Genomic DNA, 22589 nt, shown 5'->3' with positions numbered 1-22589 from the left:
TCATTATCCTTTCTATTAAGTACATGTATATAAACGATGTTATACTGTAATGGAGAGGGATGTCTACCCATCTGTTTTAAATTCTCATTAGTGGTTTGTTTCTGGGTTAGATCATTCAAAGTAGAATTGTAATTGAGGTCTATGATTTTCAAATTGTCTGTCACACATTGCTGTTTTTCCTCTCTTGCTCTTACATATTCTCTCTATCAGTGAGCATTATCATCTCCATATCATTTTTTCTTGTTCAGCTGCTATAATTCGCTTTGCCAGACCTATATATTATGTAATACGCTGGACTCTTTTTCACCTCAAGATTCAATATAGATATTGCATGACTGATGTCCTTATTTAACTAATCCTATTCAAACCATACAACCGTATTATTTTGCTCACTCAGATATAATGTAATCTGTTTTCTCTCTGATGATAATGAACCTGTCATTAAGCCTGATATTGACGTAATCTTCTCCATCTTTTCTTTTACTTATCCCTGCAATAAGTGTACAGTCTTTACTCCAGTGTCTTATATAACTGGAGTGATTATAGCTTTTAAGGCCACTGTAGACAGATGTGCATTATAGTATAATACACAGTTGAAGCTATTTGTTATCATGTGCTTTTGCCCCTATACTATTGTACCTTTTATGGAGTTACTTTTTTGCTATAATTTCCCTCCCTGTGACTTATCTCAATCATATGCATATGCTTTTCAATGTATTAGATTGTTTAACTGTGCTTTGTGTAACTTTCAGAATGATCTCTTGCCAGAAATGCAATATGATATAACTGGGTGATTCTCGCGAAATTGGACTTAAAAAAAAAATAGTAAATGCAAAGTAAAAGTATCAAAATAAGAAACATACAGTTACAAACATCCCTTCAGGTACTATTTTGCACATGATTTCAAGTGACATCATACAAACCAATTTTGTTGTTTTTCCATATTTAAGGGGAAAAATTTCATTACTGCAACATGTCAACGTGCAAAGCTTTAGTGCATGTTATATTATAAACATTTACACTAAAGAAACATGGTAGGCTATTTGGTGATCATTGGTAAATGTAGAGACAATAATAAGGAATATAAATGTGTCCAAGACCAATTTTCTCATCCTGCGCAAGAATTTTCAATCATTGTTTAAGCCCTCAAGGAACTAACATTTTCAACAAAAAAACAATAGTTGGAAGGGACATAATTGACTGTGACACTCAAGATGGCTACCAGTTATTATTTTTTCTCTTCAGTTAAAAGTTAAAATTTTGTTTGTCATAATACCTAGACAACTTTTTAGTTCTCATTATTTAGTTCTACATTATTTAGTTCTAAATACATATATTTAATGTAATATCATGTTGAGGTAATGAATTTTTAATAATGATAATCTAAAAAAAAGTAATAATTCTATTAATAAATATTTTTTTAAAAATAATGGTTATAGTAAGTTCAGACCTTAATCTTATATGTGCAAAAAAAAATTTGACTTCAAGCGCTTTTTTAAAAGTTCTGATGCTGAAAACCTTCTGGATTTCGTGAGAATCACCCAACTATATTATAAGTGGTGTACTGTATAAAGACCTTACAAAATGAACTGTATTGTTTTTATTACCTTAGAATTAACTGTTTTACCTAGATGCACCGTGGGTCCCCTCATATGGAAGTCGCCATTTCGTGCAACCATGTTTCTAAAGTAGCCCTAAAGTTTAGGCCTTAAATGGACAAGCTGTTCTATAGGGCGCGTTTAGTCAGAGGATGACATGTTTGTTGTGTGGCAGCTACCGTAACTTCACTATGTGTTTCGAAGGGTGAGCTGTAAACTGAGCCTTACCGCTAGGGGCCGATAAAAATCTGCAGTGTACCTTTAATATTGGTAGAATTGATGTACTAATAGTATTATGCATATGCATATAAAACGGAAAACAATTTTTCCAATGCTGGGTTACTTTAAAATGTAAGAATTTTCTGGGCTGGTTTGTCCCTTTCTGACCATTTTTAGATTGTACATGTATGTGTTATGTCATTTATAAGTCATCGGTAAGACATGGAGCAATAATCCATGCATTGCATTATGGTGTGCACACCATATGCACACCATAATGTAATGCATTCTCTCCCACTGCCTAAAAATACAAAGGTACCTGAAGCTGTGCGTTCTCTGTTGTGCTTGAGGCTTTGGAATCAGCTTTTAATTTCTTCCTGCCTCAGTTTGATAAATTGCTCCATCCCTTTTTCTCGTGCTCCTCCAGTTCTCCATCTCTCATTCGCTCTGCTTGACTCATTTTTTGCTTCCTTGTCTATCACTGCCAATGACCCTTTCTCCATCCATAATCTGCTGGCAGCGTGAGCGCACATTAAAAGCACTAGTGTAAATTATTGGTATGAGTCATAGCAAACTTAACAGCACACATTCAGAGTATTATTGTGAAAAGACTATGAATGGAGCCTGCAAGGACACACTCAATGGTGATAAAAGGTGAGAGGAAAAATAAAATTGCACAGTTTTTATATAATGAGCCTTTGTATATGTGTGTGTGTGCGTGTATATGCGTATGTGTTCATGATGTGGATGCAAAAATCTGTAAAGGCATGATTTCTGAAAAACACTTTGAAGAAGGGAGTCAGGCCGATTACCAAAACACACTTGTAGCCAATCAGCAGTAAGGGTTGTGTCTACTAACCAACATCGTTGCCTGGGTTGCGTATGTGTGGGGCGGGTCTATCAAAAGAAGGGCCAGATTCTATTGGGGTGGGGGGTGTTTGTTTAGGTGATGTCAAATGTCAACAGTGGCTTTCAGAGATCATGCACCCCACCTTTAAAATGCATGTTAGAACCAGAAGTGATCTCCCCAAGCAAAAGATTTTCATCTGAAGATCAACATTAGGGACAAGTGGATACAACACAATCTCTTTCTTGTTGGCTTTACACATGTAAACCCAAACCAACTTGTAGACTCAGATTAGCCTGTAAGAGACAAATGTGGAAGGAACAGATGGGTTTGACCTTTGAATAAATAAACTTGGTTGTCATTACTCTAAGACAATAATGATATTGCCTTTCAAATATACAAACATAAGGTTATGTTTATTAATCTACATTGGGGGAACGGTTGCAAATGAGAACGATAGCATTTGCCGCCCATGACTGACAACAAGCCTGGCGTGACATTTTTGATAATTAACTTTGGGTGAAGGTCAAATTGTCAATGAATTGTAAAAGAGTGGTGAGCTCACATGAATAATGTATGATATGAACTCACATTTAATAAAGACTGCCCAAGAAAGTCCTCTCTTGGTCATACATATTGCCTCTATATTAATGTTTCACAATCCTGTAAATCTCTTTTCTTGGACTACAACAAACACACGGATTGTAGGCAACAATTTACTTCTTGGGCCTGTTGACATGGACAAGACCGACATTATCATAATTCCTCCCACTTTGATTCGTAGCCTGTAAGTCAACTCCTGTCAGCATTGCATGTGAGCAAATCTTAAAAAAAAATGGTAAGGAGCGTCACATTTCCGGCTGACGTCAGAGGTATTCAGACCAATCACACCGTACAGAATAGCTGGCCAATTAGGGACACAGCGCTTTACAAATTGATGAGTTCAGCGTGACCGCAGCATAACTCTGGACATTCCTAATAATTGCCTCACCTTTTACACATCCAGCTCAGGTGAGTGATGATTTGAAGGTTTTTTCAAACTTTATTTAGTGTGTATAAATGCTGGTTTGGACTACAGCCGTTTACTTTCTGCTTTAATGACATCAGTAAAACGTTTTTTGACTAAGCTCCGCCCACAGGAATACGTCAGTCGCCAGCTAAGCTAATGGCAAGCTAAGCTGATATCGAATCACAACACCCTAAACAAGCTACACAAACAGAACTCGAAATGTATTTCTGAAGGAGGCATAGAACAAGGAAGACATCCAGTTTTTAGGACAGTGAAAACAGTGCAAAAGATCAAATAAGTAAATTGTGTGGAAAAATAAGGTCCACAGACTACTGGTTGTTTGGGAAGTTGTTAGGGTCACTGTTAGGCCAACTAAATTCAATTTAAGCTGATAATAGTCAGTTTTACTGGCGTTTTTGCAGCAGCCCCTATCAAAAATTCTGCATTTTGTTGACTTTGCAACTTTACTTCTATGCTGCTCACACGTGCTGTTCACACGTGCAGGGTAAACGCTGTTAACATCAGCACTTAAAGATTAGTGCTGCAAACACGCAGTTCATTTACAGCATGCATTGTGTGAAACCAAACTCTGCAGTTATGTGTCTGAAACTGCAGAATGTAGCATCTGTGTACATATATATCTATGGCCCGAGGTGGTGCAAAAAAGTAGAGGCTGGGGCTAATTTGCATATTCATACCTGTGGTCTGAGTTGTGCGGTTGAGTAGAGGCTGGGACTAATTCACATATTCGCGTATACTTAATGAGGCAAGGGTGAAGAGTTACATTTAATCTGTTTTAAAGCCAGAGGAAAGGTAAAACTTTTATATATGCTATTATGATGCTTAAAGATGAGTTTAAAATGATACAATTCTTGACTACAGGGAAATTATAAGTGAGCGTGTCATCTGTTATTTAAAAACATTAATTCTTGTTGGAAATGAAAATGTGACAACACATTCACATTATTTATATAACAGCAGGATGTAGTGCATAACAAGTAAAGTGAAAAGTGATATAATGAACAACATATGGTAATGCATACTTGAAATGTGACCTCTGCATTTAACCCATCCAAAGAGTAGTAAACACGCACACCCGGAGCAACGGGCAGCTATCACTGCCGCACCCGGGAGCATAAGGTACAGGTGCCTTTTTCAAGGGCACCTCAGTCACAACCTGCCGGTTAAACGACTCGAACCGGAAAATCTCGGGTTAGAAGCCTCACTCTCTAACCATTAGACCACATCTGCCCACAAATCAACCAGTATGTGATTTGAGAGCAGACTTATGCTGCGTTTACACCAGCCGCGGTAGAGGCGGCAAGCGCAGGTGATTTACATGTAAAGTCAATGCAAAGACGCGATTACACACAGATAATTATCCTGTGGCGTGGTACACGTGGATGGCGCGGAATGCGCGAATTGAGCGTTGCTGCGGGAAATGCGTGAGTTGAAAACCGCTGAATTTCCACATGAATTTCTCGAATGACTAGAATTTCACACGCGGCTTTCACAAGCGAATGAAGCGAGTGAACTCAAATGTTCAAGCATCCAACTACGCGGGAATAGTGCGTTTTTGCCGCCTCTACTGCGGCTGGTGTAAACGCAACATTACAGTATACTGGAGGTGATTAATTTGGTGGGGAGGTGACCTTGGCGCTCGGGCGCAGTCACATCATCACTCCTGAGAACTCCCCTCTAAGTTTGAGTGAGAGATAGGGGGAGTGATGATGTTACTGCGCCGGAGGTCAAAGTGCTGCAAACTAAGTGATTTTCCGCCATACAATATAGTTCTCATTTTTTATCCACTTAAAAAATTTGCAGGTTTTATTTTGTGCCACCATACCTACTCGTGTAACTACTAATGTAACAGTCTTTAAATAGGGAAAACATGAAAGTGTTTGGTGGCTTCTAAATTCATCCCTGTTTGGATCCTAAGGAATGAATGGGGCTAGGCTAAATGGTAACACATTCATGACGCTCTGTACAACGATTAAGTGCACGCATTGAAAAAAAAAAGGTATTTATTAATTTGTCTAAGTTGAGGTAAGAACATAGTAAAATACTGAAAAACGGTGGTGTTTTCCTTTAAGTGGGTCGCGTTATGATAAGTTTGGGAACCCTGACACTACTAGACTAGAGTGTCATTACATGTAACTTGGCGGACTTTAGGACCCGACCGCAGTGGAACAAAGGGGAAATGTTTGATGGATTGTGAAGTTCATCCATGCTTTCCCTTCCCTTAACGTGGCGTTATTGAACATATAAGGGACGTAATTTAATTCCGTCTAATTTACTTTGTGACATTTAACGCCGCTCGTCAGGAAGACGCGGAAGTAGATGACAGCATGTGAACGGGCAGCGGTCGGTCGGTCGAGGTTCTGTCAGCAGTGCGGAAGAGAGAGAGAGAGAGAGAGAGAGAGAGAGAGAGAGAGAGAGAGAGAGAGAGAGAGAGAGAGAGAGAGAGGATGGGGCAGAGACAAATATGCCATCAAACGGACTCACAAGGGACTGAAATGATGCAGAGATAACGTCGCCAAATAAAGTCTGAAGATCGAGCGTTCAACACAAAAACAGACACAAAGCACGCGTGATCGGATAGACCGGCGAGCAAACGTAAAAAAGCGCTGACACTGATCAAACCAGCTGTCAGAATCACCCCGATACACGCCGAGGATCTCTCACAGCTCGATTTTATCCAACCAAGTGAAACTTTTTTTACACATTAACTGAAGTGTCATTGGCTTGAACCGAAAGCAGTCCGCTGGAAATCGCAGAACAAAAGACACGCGACCAAGTTGTTACGTGAGTATCATATCAGTATTATGTTTGGTTTACTCATCAGAACATATAGCAAGCTGTTGCAATTCATCTATTTGCTTACATGTACGCAAGATTTTGGTTACAACTTACATTGTTATTATCCTGTACGCGTTTTCATCCGTAACTGTCGGTGTCTTCCCTGGGACTCGAACTAATGACCTTTACTGCGCAATACCAAGCTACATGAACCCCTTTAGTTTAGTGTGTGAAGATGACAATGAATGGTTTCTTATACATAGTCCACTCCTACATGTATAAGCATGATATTATCCATTATGACTTTAGAAGATATATGGGGGTGTACATACAGTACAGAGGAGATGTATCATTATTAAAACTGTTAATAGGTTATGCATTATAATAAAGGCTGTTGTCTACATCCCTCAGCCCAACCTCAGCATGTTATTTGGTTTTGTAATACAATACAGAATTGACCTGTTGGATTTGTATTGTAACGTACACCTGATTGCCATCCCTTCTGGCTCAGTAAATCCAATCCCCATTGACTTTATTGATTCTACTGTGCTTGAAGGATATCACAGTATCCCCAACTAAACAAGAAAAGAAATGCAGTGGAAAAATCTGCCTGGTTAAATGCATCCATACTTTACAGAAAATATTTTTCACATTTCTGTCACATTTCTTACATGTACCAGGTGCCAATTTAGAGACTATTCTTAAAATCTGCAGTAAGCTACTTTGAGAGTGGATAATATAAGTTTAACACTGCATGTGTTCCTGTAGTTTATTGGGTAGAGTATTGCATTTTCAGCATAAAGGTTGTGGGTTTGAGTCCTAGGAAACAGACATATTTATGCAAATGTATACCTTGAATGGACTCACTTTGGATAAAATTGTCTGCAAAATGCAAATGTAAATGCACAGGGGCCCAAAAGCTGGATGTGAGCCTACGTTCAATGTGTGTGTGTTAAATGTGTAAAAATTTGTGTCAGAATGAGTGATTGTGTCTGAATGTTTTGCTAGACAGGGTCCACCTTCCAGAACAGTCTATAATGGGCGCATATTGACTGTCATTCTCAGTAAAAAATGATCGGCAGATCCAATTTGTGTCACATAAGTGGCACTAGATTATTTTATTAGTCTAGCAGGTGTATACATGCTTGACCTCTGTTTACTAGCAGATATGATGTGCATGGACGCACAGTCAAAACATTACTCTGTTAGGTTGTGCATCCTGACCGGCACACGACAGCAACATAAGGGTGGGGCGGGGGTATGTGTTTGCCCAACCAATGACAGACAAAAAGAGTGTTCAGTAAATCGTTTTTTGCAAAGGGGTGCTACAAATATTGTTTGCAGAAAACTCTATTTGTTATATATCCATCTGGTATAGTCTTTGTTGTTGTGTGCAGACTCATTACCAGGGGGAAATGGCAGCAGTGTCACCTCTGCTTTGGGTTAACTCCGATTCAGCAATAAAAGACACTGGAGATTTCTCTGCTCCTCCTCACACACACACACCGCTCACCTCTGGTTTGTCTTCTGTGCTTTTGGTGCTCGAGCATGCGAAGCCTCAGCGTTACCACTGTCAAAGACTTGAGAGACATTCGAAGAGACGGAAGAAAGTGAGAGAAAATCAGTGAGAGTGGGGCGAGCCAGGGGCACAGAGAGAGTCGATGAGAACCTTTGTTGTCCTCCTGTCAAATATTTGTGCGGGTGGGAGAAAAGCACTGAGAACTGAGTGTAGCGACATGTCGAGAGTCTTAACAGTGAAGTAGTCTGAAGAGACAGTGAAAAAGACGGTGAACAAGCTTTTTAAGTGAGTCTAGTAAGGACTTTTCAGACATACTGCATGACTAAAGTAAAGCATGTTTTTTACGAAATGTATGTATACCTGAATATGTTGGAGAAGAAGAAATATGTTATTTAAATAAAAAGTGCCTAATTAGTTAATGCTGAGTTTAGGTCACCCAATATCAGTGTGGTTTGGCACGGTCCATTTGACGTAGGGTGAAATTGTAATTCGTAAACGGCATTTGGCATCGGGATGTAAGAATCAATTGTTTTTGCTCATATAGTGTGTCATAGTGGACGACAACCGACGCCATCTTTGATGCTTTGCAACGTCTAAAATATTCATACATTTTTCTGGTCCTTCACAGCTGTGATGCTGACCAATAGGAGCACATAAGCTCTTCTCTTCACCACTTTCAAACATGGCAAAACAAAGAGAGATGATGGTATTGGTGCTGCTAGTTGGAATTGTGAAATAATATTTTTAAATAAAATTATCTTTTCTGATGACAGCTACTACAGAATTGGAAAACTAGCTGAAGCACTGTGTCGCTCACACTATGCAACAAGTTTTTTTGTCATATGTCTTCAGGGTTTCCAGCAGAAAATTTGTTAGTTAAGGTGGTAGGGTTGGGCGAGTGGGTGGGGCAGAGGGTGTGGCAATCAAAGGGGCAGGGCGTATGCGTCATGATGAAAATTTAAATATTTTTATTTAAAACACTCAAACAAAACTTAATTTTGAAGAAACTATGACAGAAAATGAACACACACTAGATTATTAATGAATTAAATGTTTTGAACAGATACCTCTAATGGGAATAGCTGCGTGATGAATTGAAACTAATTCTATAGACCAATTTAGAGTAGACATCACAGTTACGTCACCTCAAGCTGCGCGCGCAATGCGGTTGCAGAAAAAGATTGAAAATGAATTAGACACGAGTGAAAAGAGCAAGACAACTCACTAGAAAATGTCTTGTTGTGCTGTTAAGTGTCAGAATTAGAATGCCAAAAAAGATGGCATTCATTTTTATAGAATACCATCGTCGAAGACACAATTTGAAGATAAACGTAGGTGTTTATGATTACAATAAGCCCTTAAACGGACAGAATGGAGCGAGGAAATCATCTGGAAATCTTTTAATAATTAGAATAGAAAATAAGTAGAGAAGATGTCCGGTGTTCTGTCGAAGTCTGTTCCCTCCATGTGTTTCTTCTAGCGTTTTTATCACGTTACAATTATAATTTATTCAGAATAAATGTTTTTTTATACTGAAAAAGCAATAATATCACAATAATTTTTTTATATTTCATAATTTTTTCATTTTCTATTATTTCTTTTTATTTCCTTATATCTTAGCTTATGTCTTCTTCCTGTTTGTTCTAAAATTATTATGTTTACATACTTAATAAATATATAAATATAGCACACACACACACATGATGTAAAGTGTTATTAATATATAAACAGGCCTTTTTAATGTATGTTTAAACATAATACTTTTATAATAGTTTTAGAACAAACACGTAAGATAAATATAAGGAAGAAATAATAGAAAACAGGAAAATTATGAAATATTTAATAAACGCTATTATATATAATACATGGTAGTATTGCTTTTATATGTACTTTAGCGATTCAGACTGTAAAAATAATTGATTTAGCAAAAAAGAACAATACATACACATTACATACATGCATATCAGTAGCCAAGCCATTTAAACTTTTTATCTATCTAAAAAAGAAACGTAACGTGATTAAAACGCTATAAGAAACATTGCACTAAAGGGAAACATAGGGGAATCAGACTTCGACAGAACACCGGATCCATAAAAAACACGGTTTAATGCTAAAACACTTCACAACCCTACTGTCACTTTCTGCAACCAGCTTGGCTCCGCCCACAAAAAACGTCATCTCTGTTTGCAAACACGAAATTGGTCTATTGCGCTATTCTCTGAGATGTTTTATCAACTGGCTAGTTATCCTCCAGACAGTGACGGTCCAGACCACGTCTTTCTCATTTCGGCCGTGTGGTGTGCGGTCCTACCCGCGGTGTGAAGCACATACGCGCTATTCTCCGGGATGCACTTGACGGCCTTTTTTGCAGCAAAATTTTTTCTTTTTTTTGGACGACCTAGTTAAGGCGGTAGGGTTTCCAAGCTTAGGCGGGCCACCTGAACTGAAATGTGCTGTGGGAAACCCTGGTCTCTCCTCTTGTCATTGCTATGCACATACTACACAACACAACGAGGTGAACACACTACAGAACATCTGGTGAAGAGGCGTTATTGACCATCAGCGAAAGTACGTTTTCTCACATAAATTCTCGAGACAAAATTACAGCGATTAGATTTAGTGTTTATACCATCTTCTGCACTGTGATTGGCTGGATTTTTTCCACTTTGCCATTGTGCCGCTCACATTACGAGTTCATGTGACGATAATATTAAACAAGTTTGATAATATCATAGCCTTTGTGATAGCTTGAGACCGGTTTGGATCATGATGCTGACCTGCTTCCGGGGGTTTTGTTGGAGGAAATCTGTAATTTAGTCCTGTACATTTCCTCAGACTATTTTGAATATGTAAGTTCCAGTTGATCAGCGGGTGATCAGCGCCGTGTACACCGCCAAGGCAGCCTTGTCTCGGTTGGTCGTTCCATCATTTGCCGCTGTCTCAGTGCAGCTGCTCTGCCCTCCGGTGTCTGTTGGTCAAACATGAAATATTCCCTTTGGATATATCTAACTGGCATTTTTATGTTTCATAATTTAAATCACTCTTTAAATCAAATTCTTACATGTTGTACAAGGTTATATTTTCAAAAGATGTCCTTTATATAATCTAAGATGATTTTATGTAGAAAACAGCACAGGCAGGGTCACATTTGCTATTTATAATGTAACAGATTTGTTGTTCTATACACATGTGATTGGCCGTTTGTGTTAATCAACAACACTGCATGTCAGTATTGGTTCCGAACCTGAACAAGGCCTGTGGCAATCAACACTTCTGTGTTTTGTGTAAACAAGAAGTGAGTCTGTGTGTATGGCAAAATCTTTGTTTCTGTCATCTTTTGATGAAAGGCAAGATAACTGTGCAATTGTGTGCTAAATTAGTCTGCTTACAGACTCCATGTATCCTCTTTAATCCTTGAGTTCAATCTATTACTCAGTTTCTGTGATCTCAAATAAACACAAGGGGCCGTTTGTCATCACTGGAGATCTGCATCATAGTACGCTGCATGATGCAGTCATGTGACCAATGCATGCTACTGAACAACAATGAATCTCAAGCTTTTTGATGTCAAGGCCCCCTATAGTCCACAACAATATTCGAAGGCACTCACTCAATTTTTTTCCATTTAAAATATTCTAGAGCTTGACATAGCTAGAAAGATTTATATTTGTTATAGAAATAACCAAACACTAAGAATTATCTTGGTTTCTAGTTGTGTGATGGCTATTATGTATTACAGTATTTTAAATAGTTTTAAGTAAGGGTGTCACGATTTTGATTTTAAATTGAAATCAAGTCACAACCTTGAACTTCGAATTAAACAAAGGAATCGTCGATGCTGCCACGCCCCCATGTCATGTCCGGTCGGCTTGCCAAGTAGAAAAAAACACACGTGTTGAGTGCTGCGAGTCAACCTCCTCAAACTTCGCTAGCTACAGCCAGTTAAAAGATAGCATGGCAGATGCAGGAGACACCACGCAAGCCGGCTATTTACATGGGAAACAAAAAACAGCAAGCGTCTCCCGCCTTCAGCTGGACTCATTCAGAACACAGCAAGCACGCGTGTACAGCAGAGCAGCGTCTTTGGCAGGACCGGTCGTTTCTCTGAACTCAGATCTGTTTAAGTTTCACAACAACTTATTTCAGTTGCTTAATAGTTATAAAAACAGCATTTAAACATGACTTATTGGGGTATAGTTTCACAATCTCTTCTGACGGTAATAAAAGTGTGTTTTTAAAGGACAAGTTCGTTATTTTACAATTAAAGCCCTGTTTTCAGATTGTTTATGATAAAATAGAACGATTTTGACTGAAATTTCGACATATGATGCTGGTCTGAGAATTTTCGGGTGTTTCTTGTATCACCTCCCACCTCTATAATGGCTTTATTAGGTGCACAGGAACAATCCTTCCTAAAATGCATTAAACTTTCGTTTACAAAGACGTGAAACTCACCGAGTGGTCAGGGGTGTTCACTGATATGCTCACACAAAAATCGCTGCAAAAGACGCATTCCAACAGGTTTTATTGTAGTTTTGTCCAACTCCATTGACTTGTATTAGATGTGCTGTAAGGTACGGTATTTCTCCGCGCTGGGAACTTTGTTTCTATTCTTGCAATTGACAAAGGCGGATTATTGCCACCAACTGGGCTGGAGTGTCTATTATTCAAGCTCTCAGCGGAAGAATGTACGGGTGTAAGGCGTTTGAAAAAATAGGTCCACAAGTTTACAACGAATGCTAAAACAGCTGTTGGAAAGCATCTTTTGCTGCGATTTTTGTGTGAGCATATCAGTGAACACCCCTGACCACTCGGTGAGTTTCACGTCTTTGTAAATGAAAGTTTAATGCATTTTAGGAAGGATTGTTCCTGTGCACCTATAAAGCCATTATAGAGGTGGGAGGTGAAAAACATACACCCGAAAATTCTCGGGGTAGCCGCATATGTCGAAATTTCAGTCAAAAACGTTCTATTTCATCAGAAACAATCTGAAAACAGGGCTTTAAGTGTAAAATACCGAAATTGTCCTTTAAGGTGCAAAGTATTTTTTGCAGGTTTGTGCGTGTACCATATTTTTCCACTGGCAGCACAACTAACATGGCAGGGCATCTCTGGGTTCAAGGTCAGATATTATATTTCATAAAAGTTTAGTCTAAAAATGGCATAGCAACCTGTTAAAAAAGTAAAAACTGATAATCGAATCAAACTGTGACCTTAGAATCGAAAATGTAATCGAATAGAGGATTTGGAGAATCGTGACACCCCTAGTTTTAAATCATCTTAGACTCACATTATGCACTGTTGCCTTGAACTGTGTGGTACCCATGCATGGCACGGAAAGATCACACTAGTCAAACGAACCATGGTTTGCGGGTCAAACCATAGACTGTAATAAAAAATATGGACGTAGTGTCTGTGATGTAACCCTTAGGTTTGTGAAGAGCTTTGTTGAAGCCAATACTTGGCGGGGCTTGCCGTGAACATCTTGGCATTGCCTCACAGCCGAGGGGCGAGCTTCCGATCTCTCTGATGAGGCCAATGTGGTAGTTACTGGCCGCTAGAGACTAGCTCCAAAGGGGAAAAAATTCCCTTTGACCCCCATGTTAAAATGCCCAACTAGAAAATAATTTGTTTACACTACAGACAAACTACAATTATATCCCCTGTAATTCCTCCATAAGAGCACTGTAAGAACTAAATATTGACCAGTATTGATCCATTCAGAAATGGCTAATATTAATAAATCTGTAATGGCAGTTCAGTTCTATATTAATGCTACTGCTCTACAATATGTTTACAATAGATCAAACATATAATAAAAATACACAATGTACCTTAAGCTGTGCACAAAATCATGGTTTGATCTTAGGGAACACATGATAAATGTAAACCTTGTAATTCACTGATGGATAAAAACGCCTGCAAAATGCACAAAGGTATGTATGTTTATCTTTTAACTAGGGAGAATAATAGTTAAATAGATGTAAGTATACACAAACACATAAAAATTAGTCTCAGACTCAAACATTAAGATTAATGCTTAATAGGAATTCAGGCAACCTCATTACATTATTTCCTTATGCTGTCATAGCAATGCAGTGAATCCCCAGGCTCTTCTCTGGAATAAGGGATTCCAGGAAACCCAAGGTCTGTTTACGTGCCTAGCAGTGTATTTGGTTCATTGATGCTTGGTTGTGTTTCCCTAATACACACACATGAGAATAAGCCAGTCCACTAGGTCTTGTCAGACGCAGCTATTGCGTGTGTACACACCTGCATCAAATCGTCCATGACTCTCCTGTATTTCCCTGCCATAATTGGTTTGTCCATGTGTTTCTCAGAAAGATGGACAGATATGTTAAAAGTGGTTATAGCTTATCTGGAATTTACCTCCTCCCAGCGCAGAACTAACAGGATATGTGCACCACCCAAGGGTTTATGTGAAATCACATTGTAATTGGGCCTGTACATCAGACCTAGAGTCTCTTCAAACCTAGTGCTTGTCAGTAAGCAGTGAGATTGTATCCAAGGCCCTTGAAAAGGCCACAGATCTGATTTGTGTTCCTGCCCTCCCACTGGGTGCTCATGCTCACCGCCATCCTCTGCTCGGAGTCTTTCTGTTCCCATAAATAATTCCAGAGGGCAGTCAAATTTGCCTCTCTATCTGACTTTGTTTGACTGGTAAGCAGAAAATATATTTGAATGTAGAGCTGGTGTACTGTATGTTGCTCAAAAGCTTATTAAGTATCTCAAATTGCAATCATTTTGTTTTTAATTCCAAACCCAACAATTGGTTTAAATGAACCTAAATGTCCACATTTGACCCAACTATTTTTATAAACAACCACAGATTTTTAAAAACGTAAGTGAAATAAGAGCTCTTGAACTAAACTGTTTAAAACCAATAGCATCAGCCCAGTGTGAACCCTTTCATCTGTGAAGTTATAAACCCAGTTATCAGCACTGCACCCCACTAGTCATGTCTCCAGGCTCTTCTGAGCATCCATTAAGCAGAAAGAGAAAAAACCTCACTAGACGTCTGTGGAAACACTCGAATTTTTACACATTGTTAATGCTAATCCCTCAGCCTGAGGATTTCCCCAAATATTCATCATCATTATACATGCATGAGAGAGGGAGCGAGAAAGGAATAGGACAAGATAAACTCAGTATGCTAATGAGATTTCTCTGTTGCCTGATCGGTGGGCTAAAGTAATGTTTTAAAACTAGTAAGAGGTCAAGTCAAGTGAGCCAGATCTATTTTAGTATGTAAAGTCAATGTAGAAAATCCAAATAAATGGGTATAGGATTCAAAGGATTCAGAGAATGAAGCTGAATAGTGATATGTTATCTCCCCGTCCAAAACCGCCTACATCCATACTATATAGTAGGCGAAGGCGAGTAGTAGTAGGCGAAAAGTAACCGGATGACTTACTACTAGGGATGCACCGATACCGATACTGGTATCGGGTATCGGGCTCGATACCACATTTTCTAAAGTACTCGTACTCGTTAAAAGTCCCCCGATACCTGGAATCGATACCACGGTCTGAGAAATGTCTATGTTTGAGCAGCGTGTAAGGGGTTAATGCCTCTTGTGTTGTCCAAAGAGGCAGAGTTTACAAGAAACGGGAAAACTAGTCCTTTGTTTTTTTGTTAAATTATATGACTTAAGCTGTTACCTGTAAATTTAAATCATGTTTTTTTATTAAGTACTCGGTATCCGTATCGGCAAGTACTGAAATGCAAGTACTCGTACTCGTATTCCAAAAAAGTGGTATCGGTGCATCCCTACTTACTACTTCCGGCAAGATCTTGAAGTGTTCATATGATAGACACTTTACTATCTCGCGAGCCCCCTGGAGAGGAGATATCCAACGAAAAAGAAGGAAAGGCGTTGTTGAATTAAAAAATGTCCGAAAGTAAATATGTCGCGTACACGTCTATGTATCAACATGGTAGATATAGTATGTCTGAATTGATTCATATTATTCATATTTATACTTTACTGTTTTAACGGTCCATAAGTAGGTGCTTTATCTAATTCAGTATCTACTGTCACAGTATGTGATTTCGGACTCAACGTATGTTTCTTTACAATAATATTTGTTGCTCATAATTTGTATGTATATTAAATAATTAAGCAATACGGTAATGGAGATGCCAAATTTTTGTGAATCACATCACATCTTATCATGCAAGGAATAACTAAAATGTTCAATTAAGAAGCAGAGCTATTCATTTTATAATGCATCCTGTAATTTTCCTCAGTCTTTGGTTCATTTAATCGCAGTTATTATCTTTTACATTTCCAGCCTTTTGTTATTCAACGCGCTCCTACGTATAATAACAGCAGAAATGTCCTTCACACTGATTGAAACACATCGATCTACAGATTGCGGGACTGTTGTCTGTGTTGTTGTTGTGTTTATTGACAGGTGAGGCAACTGAAGGAGCAGAAGGCTCTCTTGCTTTGCCCCATTCTCATTGCTCAATGCGAAAATCTGTCATTGATTCATCTTCATCCCATTAAGCTCATTTATCGTATTTCTTTTTAGTCACATGTTTATGTATACATGCATGTTAGAACAGCAGGCCTCATTCTGTTGAACCCATGTGTCACTTTTTGTTAATATTTGCATTAGACTAAAGCACATTATGAGAGTGTATGAAGAAGGCAACATCAATCCCATCCGAATCTGTCTGTGTTTTTACACAAAACAGATATAATTAGGAGCAAATGCTCTTTTTGTCCCTTTTTTTTTCTTAGAAAGGATTGCGGCAAATAATTGTCCTCAACGTTTCTTGTTTATCTGGACTTTTTTGAATACCAATGTGATAGCAGACTTGTTCATTGTGCTGCATTGTGTAACTTGGTGGATTATTTGGTAGCTTAAAAGATAATTGGGCTGATTTTGGGCCGATTTCCCCCCCTTCCGACAATCCTAGCTTTGTCCCAATTATCTTGATGGTCAGTGGCGGTCCTGGCTAGATTTACGCCCTGGGCGAACCATCCCTTCGCCGCCCCCAGAAAAAAAGAATTACCCCCAAATCCCGCCACCAACATGTATTATTTTATCATATATAATCTTAAATACAAAAAGGTAACAAGAACAGAGAAAAACAAGATAAATAAATGTAATACAGTATATAAACACACACACACACACACTCCTCATCAGACTACACAACCATGTCTGTTGGCCATGGCTGCTGTGGAAGTATCTGACTCCTCATTTTTGCCAGTGGGTGCTCTAACTCCCAAATATTTCAGAAGTGCCCCTGAATTTACAATTAAGATACAATATGTAAGTTAGATACACTTACATCACACATGCATCAGTTACCCAATTAAAATGACCATAACACATATTTTATAAGTTTATAGGATGTTAACAAATGCAAAGCATACACTACAAATTATTAAAAAAGTTATATCACTGTGTAGCTTACAAAATGGCATGTCAATTTATATTAGAAGTTATTTAAGTTCACATATAGCGTATATAGCAATAAAAAAGGACACAGTCAGGAGGTCTGTGTGAGTTTGCACTTGTTGTGTTGCAAACACAAACTAGACTGTGTGTTGCCTATGGGTGAATTTAGTTGCATGACATGGTGCCTCAATTGTAATAGTTGCTAGTTCAGCAAAACTAAAACCAAAAAAACAGTCGTGTTCTGTGGCTAATAGCAACATATTAGCAAGAGGGCGAGGCTAATATAAATAACGTTAGCCTATTTCCTACGTCGTCACTTATAGAAATCGGCATACCTTTATCTTTATAATTTTTCCTCATCTTCTTTTCTTCTTTTTCTGATCTGGGCAACTTATGGCTTCTTTGGTCTTTTAATTCGATGGCATGATGATGATGAAGACTCGACATCATTAACTTTGCATTACATTTTGCCAACAACAACGTCCGTTCGCCCGTCAATCAACCGGTGTCACGTGACGTGAGTCACGTAGATGACTCTACAGATTTTTTTTTCACAAAATCCAATTGATAACATGTTCGTAGGTATATGGGTCTATGTTCATTTTAGGAATGAAAAATACAATTTATTTGGAAGCAGACGCAGCAGTTTGTGTTGTGTGGCCTCTGGCCTGGGATCAGTCTATCCCTCGCTCGCCCCCTATAGGCGAGCGAGCGATTTGCAGTCGCAAGTTGGCCCGCCCCTTTCTCCTGTGCCTTTTCTGACACACACACAACCTGTGTATATGACTCTCAGCACTAACTTGACATGGAAATGAGCGTTAGTCTAAAAAAAACGCTGTGATGTTTTTTTTTTTTTTTTTTTTTTTTGAAAGCGCTCGTGCGCCCTCACATAGATTGCGCCCTGGGCGTTCGCCCACATTGCCCATAGCAAAAACCGGCCCTGTTGATGGTTCTACAGATTATCTTATCAGATTTTCCTTTGGTGTGAGGTGTGTTAAGAGTGTCCGAACCTGATCGGAAGAATGTTGGAGCTGTCTCGATCGCGAATTGTAAATATTAAACATGTTTTATATTTCGATCAGAAATCCTGATGTGTGGGTGGAACCCCGAGGACAAACACATACATGCTCTTTAGATTATCACGTGAAACGAAACAATATCCAATTAGAAAGCGAGATGATGGAAGACAGAAGCATGGACATTTCTTCCTGCATATCATCCGCCATGCTTATTCTGCAGTAGTGCTGGGCGATAATTCGATAACGATAATTTTACCGATATAAACTTTTTCGATAAAACGATAAGGACAGTTCGATAAGTGATCGATAATGTTTACGCACTGTGCGGAATGTTGCGCGAGCACTTCCGGATGCGGCACGCGCTCTTGGTTTACAATCACAGTGTCAGTTAGACTTGAAGGAGTGGAAGATGAGGCAAGTTATTCATTTATTAGTAGAGACCTATGATTTTCGCCATGCGGATGACGCGGACGGAATCACGGAATCCAAATGCGCGGAAACATTTTCTTGTGTGTAATGTTGGACGCGCAAACAGGGTTCGTCAAACACAGCAGACACAATAGGTGCAGTATACTGTACTTTCATTCAGCGTCCGCCTTGCGCACACACACACATCGGCACAGCTTTAAAAGTATATTTACAGGACATTCACAAATTCAGGAAACTGAGGAAAAGCAGCAGATCCAACACTGCAGTGAATATAGTGTTTGCGTATGTGCGCTCCCACAGCAAAGTGACACTCTTGACATCCATTTATCAGCGTGTATAGCTCGTATATGTATAACACACGCATGATCACTGAACTAAGTTTTCTTTTTTGTTTAAGTGAACATAAACAGCTGTTACTCAGTATATTGAAACTTAAAGCAGTCTGTCTTGGTTCTTAAAGTGACAGTAGTCTGCTGCTTTTGTGTCAGAAATGTGTTGATTTCATAACAAATAGATTTACATTTAATACAGATGCATTAAAACAAGATTTTAGTATTTGTACTGTATTTGTCATGTTCTGAATAAAAAGTAGTTCAAAACCATTATTAACTGTCTGGTTTTTACAATGTTCATTCAGGAGCAAAAATCTGCTTTTAAATTTGACAGGAGTAAAGATTTGTTATTTATCATGATAATTATCGATATCGACTGATATGGAAAACATTTTCTCGATAATTTTTTGGGTCATATCGCCCAGCCCTATTCTGAAGTCTTGCGAGATTTTTCTGGATTTCCTGTGTTCACAGTCCAGAGACTGATTGAAAATCTGTTTGTGTGCGGTGTGCTGTCTTTGACACATCCTGGCACAATAGGAGCAAAACGGTTCAATCTAGGATTTTTTATCCTCATGTTTGTGGTCTATCACATTTTGAAAATCTTGTAAGGTTTAAAAAATCTTTTGGTGTGTACCCAGCATTAAATGCCAAGGCAAATTCTCTTGTGCATTGTTTTCAAACATTTTCAAACATTTTGCATAGTTTGACAAATGCAACTAATGCTGGCTTCAGACCAGCTGCTGTAGAGGCATCAAGTGCGAGTGATTTCAACGATAAGTTAATGTAAAGACACATTGATGCGCGTCTGGAGGTCTCGCGGCGCGAATGAGGCGTTTAGCGGGCAGACGTGTGAATGTCTCGATGATTAGAATTTCACGCATGGCTTTTACTGTGAATGAAGCGAGTAAACTCAAAATGTTCAAGCACCAAACTCGCCGGGTTGTGCGAATTTGACGCCTCAAACGTGGCTGGTGTGAACCCACAGTAAACACAACTGTCACATCTATAATGTAGAAATTCATAACTTTGTTTCTTCCTAATAAATGCGCACATGAAAAAAAAAAAAATAATATATATATATATATATATATATATATATATATATATATATATATATATATATATATATATATATATATATATATATATATATATATATATATATATATATATATATATTTAATTATTTGTTCTATGAAGAGCCATCCTTTCTTTATTTGTTGGGTATTATTGCTTTTGGTTTATGCATTTATTTTATAATTCCCTAAAATATATTGTCTCCTTAAAACATCTGTCCTATTTTGTTGCATCCATACCACATGTATATTTCTCTTATCACAAATAAAAAAGCACATGAGTATAGACTGATATTTTTCTGATGTCTGAAAATACAAACCCATGGGTCAAAAGTATTGGTAATACATAGATTCTTTCAATATAAATTTTTGACTAAAAAGTGACATCTATAATACAACTGAAATTGATCATGATGATCCTCTCCTTAGTTTATTCCCACCTTTAAATAAATCCATTGGGTTAATACTCAAAATCTCTATTTATTGCTGTGTGTTTTGCAGTTCAGCACACATCCTGAGCATATTACCTTTCTGTAACACCCCCATAGAGACAAACAACACTACTTTAGTAATAACCACAGAGATCCAAACCTATCCAGATCACTACATAAAAACGTATACTGTATATTGACCAGTTATCTCGTAAATTAAGAGAAAACGCTTCACTGCTAATTACGAGTTTTTACAGCAATCTATATTTCCACTATTATCCACTAGCTGGTGCTCTTACCCAACTTATATAACACTAAAGCATCAACTGATCCAAAAACAGTAAATACTGTTTAGAAGAATGCATTTATCTCAGCTTTTTGTTCAAAATTTTGTCTTTTTGAACAAACCTACCCATACTTTATATAAGATGGTGCTAAAAAATGACGATAGGATAAAACCTATTTTTGTTGTTTAAAAGCAGGGGGTCTGATTTTCATTTGATATATTGTATGTTTATGACATTAAACTTTTGTGAAAATCAAAAAATTGCTGGCAAATTAAAACAAAAGCGCTGGCAGGGAAAGAATTGATAACTGGAACTCGAGTCTGTAGAGGATTTGGGAAGTGATGTTTGACTTTTTTCTTTAATAATCGAAATAGGTTCCCCTTTTTCCTAAGTGTTTTCCGAGCGAGTCAGTTCCTGGAAGAACATTCTCCCTGCTAAAAAGCAAAACTTTATTACTTTAGTGCTCTCTACTTAAACCTATTAGAGTGGTCAGCATTTGATGAATTTCATATTAGACTTCAGATTAAATCTACCAAAATTGCCTTGATGGTCTCAGCGCGTGTACCAAAGACAAGCTTCAGCAAAGGAGTTATTGAAAGGGATATGTTTTCATCCACCAATTAATCACATCACAGGGGGCCGGGGGTTTGGAAATAAACAACTCCCATAGCCCTCAATCTAAAGGCTAATTCTTCTCTCAGCAGATGGTAGAAGACCATAAACACAATTAGTGGGAAACTTTGAAAGAAATCAGCTAACCGTTGCTAGAACCTATGACGCTAACCTCTGCTCTCAAGTGTTTGAGTTAATCATGTGCAGGTTGTGTTTTGAGCAAATGGAAAGCATTAGTTTATTGACAGCAGATCAGCAGCTATTAGTTTTTAAAGGGAAGAAATGTTTGTATTAAAGTAATTGTAGAGGTCAGTCTTTCCATGCAATTACACTGAATGGGTACTGAAGCTTTCAAGCTTTTAAAAGGTTGATACTATTTGTTATGTTCTGTGTCTTGAGAAGCCATACAATAGAAAAAACGACTGCCGTCAGTCGGAGAAATGTGACCCTGCATTTGAAAACCCAATTTACTGTTTTCTACATAAAGTCATCATACATCATGTAAAGAACATCCATGAAAATATAACCTTGATATCTTGACGAAGGCCACGTGAATGATTGAAATCAGTGCCTGAAATAAAACTTTAGGCTATGAGACTTTAGCCTAGATTTCACAGACAGGGTCACAAATAGTCACACAGGTTTGGAAAGACATGGGGGAGAATAAATAATGACGTCATTGTAATTTTAAGTGAACTATTCCTTTTAAAGCACCAGCCTGATTATAAAGTGAGGGCTGTCACTATGAAACTTTAACAGTAACTTACTTGAGTGTAAGAAGAAAATTGAGGGATCAAATACCTTTTATCGCCAAAGACTTAAAGGTCATCAGTGCCATCTTCAGAAGAGTCTACAGGAGATGTATTGAGTAACAGAGCAGCGGAAAAGCCTTTTCTCACTTCTTTTATATTGTCAGGTATCAGTATCAGTGAGATCCATTAGGGTGCTTAGAATATGTTGTCACTAGTAGTC

General features: G+C 38.2%; 1 protein-coding gene across 2 annotated transcripts in view; it reads left to right on the top strand.

Moving 5' to 3' along the window:
* The first annotated feature begins 6145 nt into the window (after window positions 1–6145).
* Window positions 6146–22589, top strand: part of camkk1a (calcium/calmodulin-dependent protein kinase kinase 1, alpha a) — a 106724-nt gene continuing 90280 nt past the window's right edge. For both annotated transcript variants that reach the window (XM_065250159.1, XM_065250158.1), the window contains exon 1: window positions 6146–6478. The gene's annotated coding sequence lies outside the window, so the exon portion shown is untranslated. The remainder of the gene's footprint in view (window positions 6479–22589) is intronic.

The sequence above is a fragment of the Paramisgurnus dabryanus genome, chromosome 5, assembly GCF_030506205.2.
Source record: "Paramisgurnus dabryanus chromosome 5, PD_genome_1.1, whole genome shotgun sequence".
Classification (NCBI taxonomy): Eukaryota; Metazoa; Chordata; class Actinopteri; order Cypriniformes; family Cobitidae; genus Paramisgurnus; species Paramisgurnus dabryanus.
This window is presented reverse-complemented; position numbering and strand designations above follow the sequence as displayed.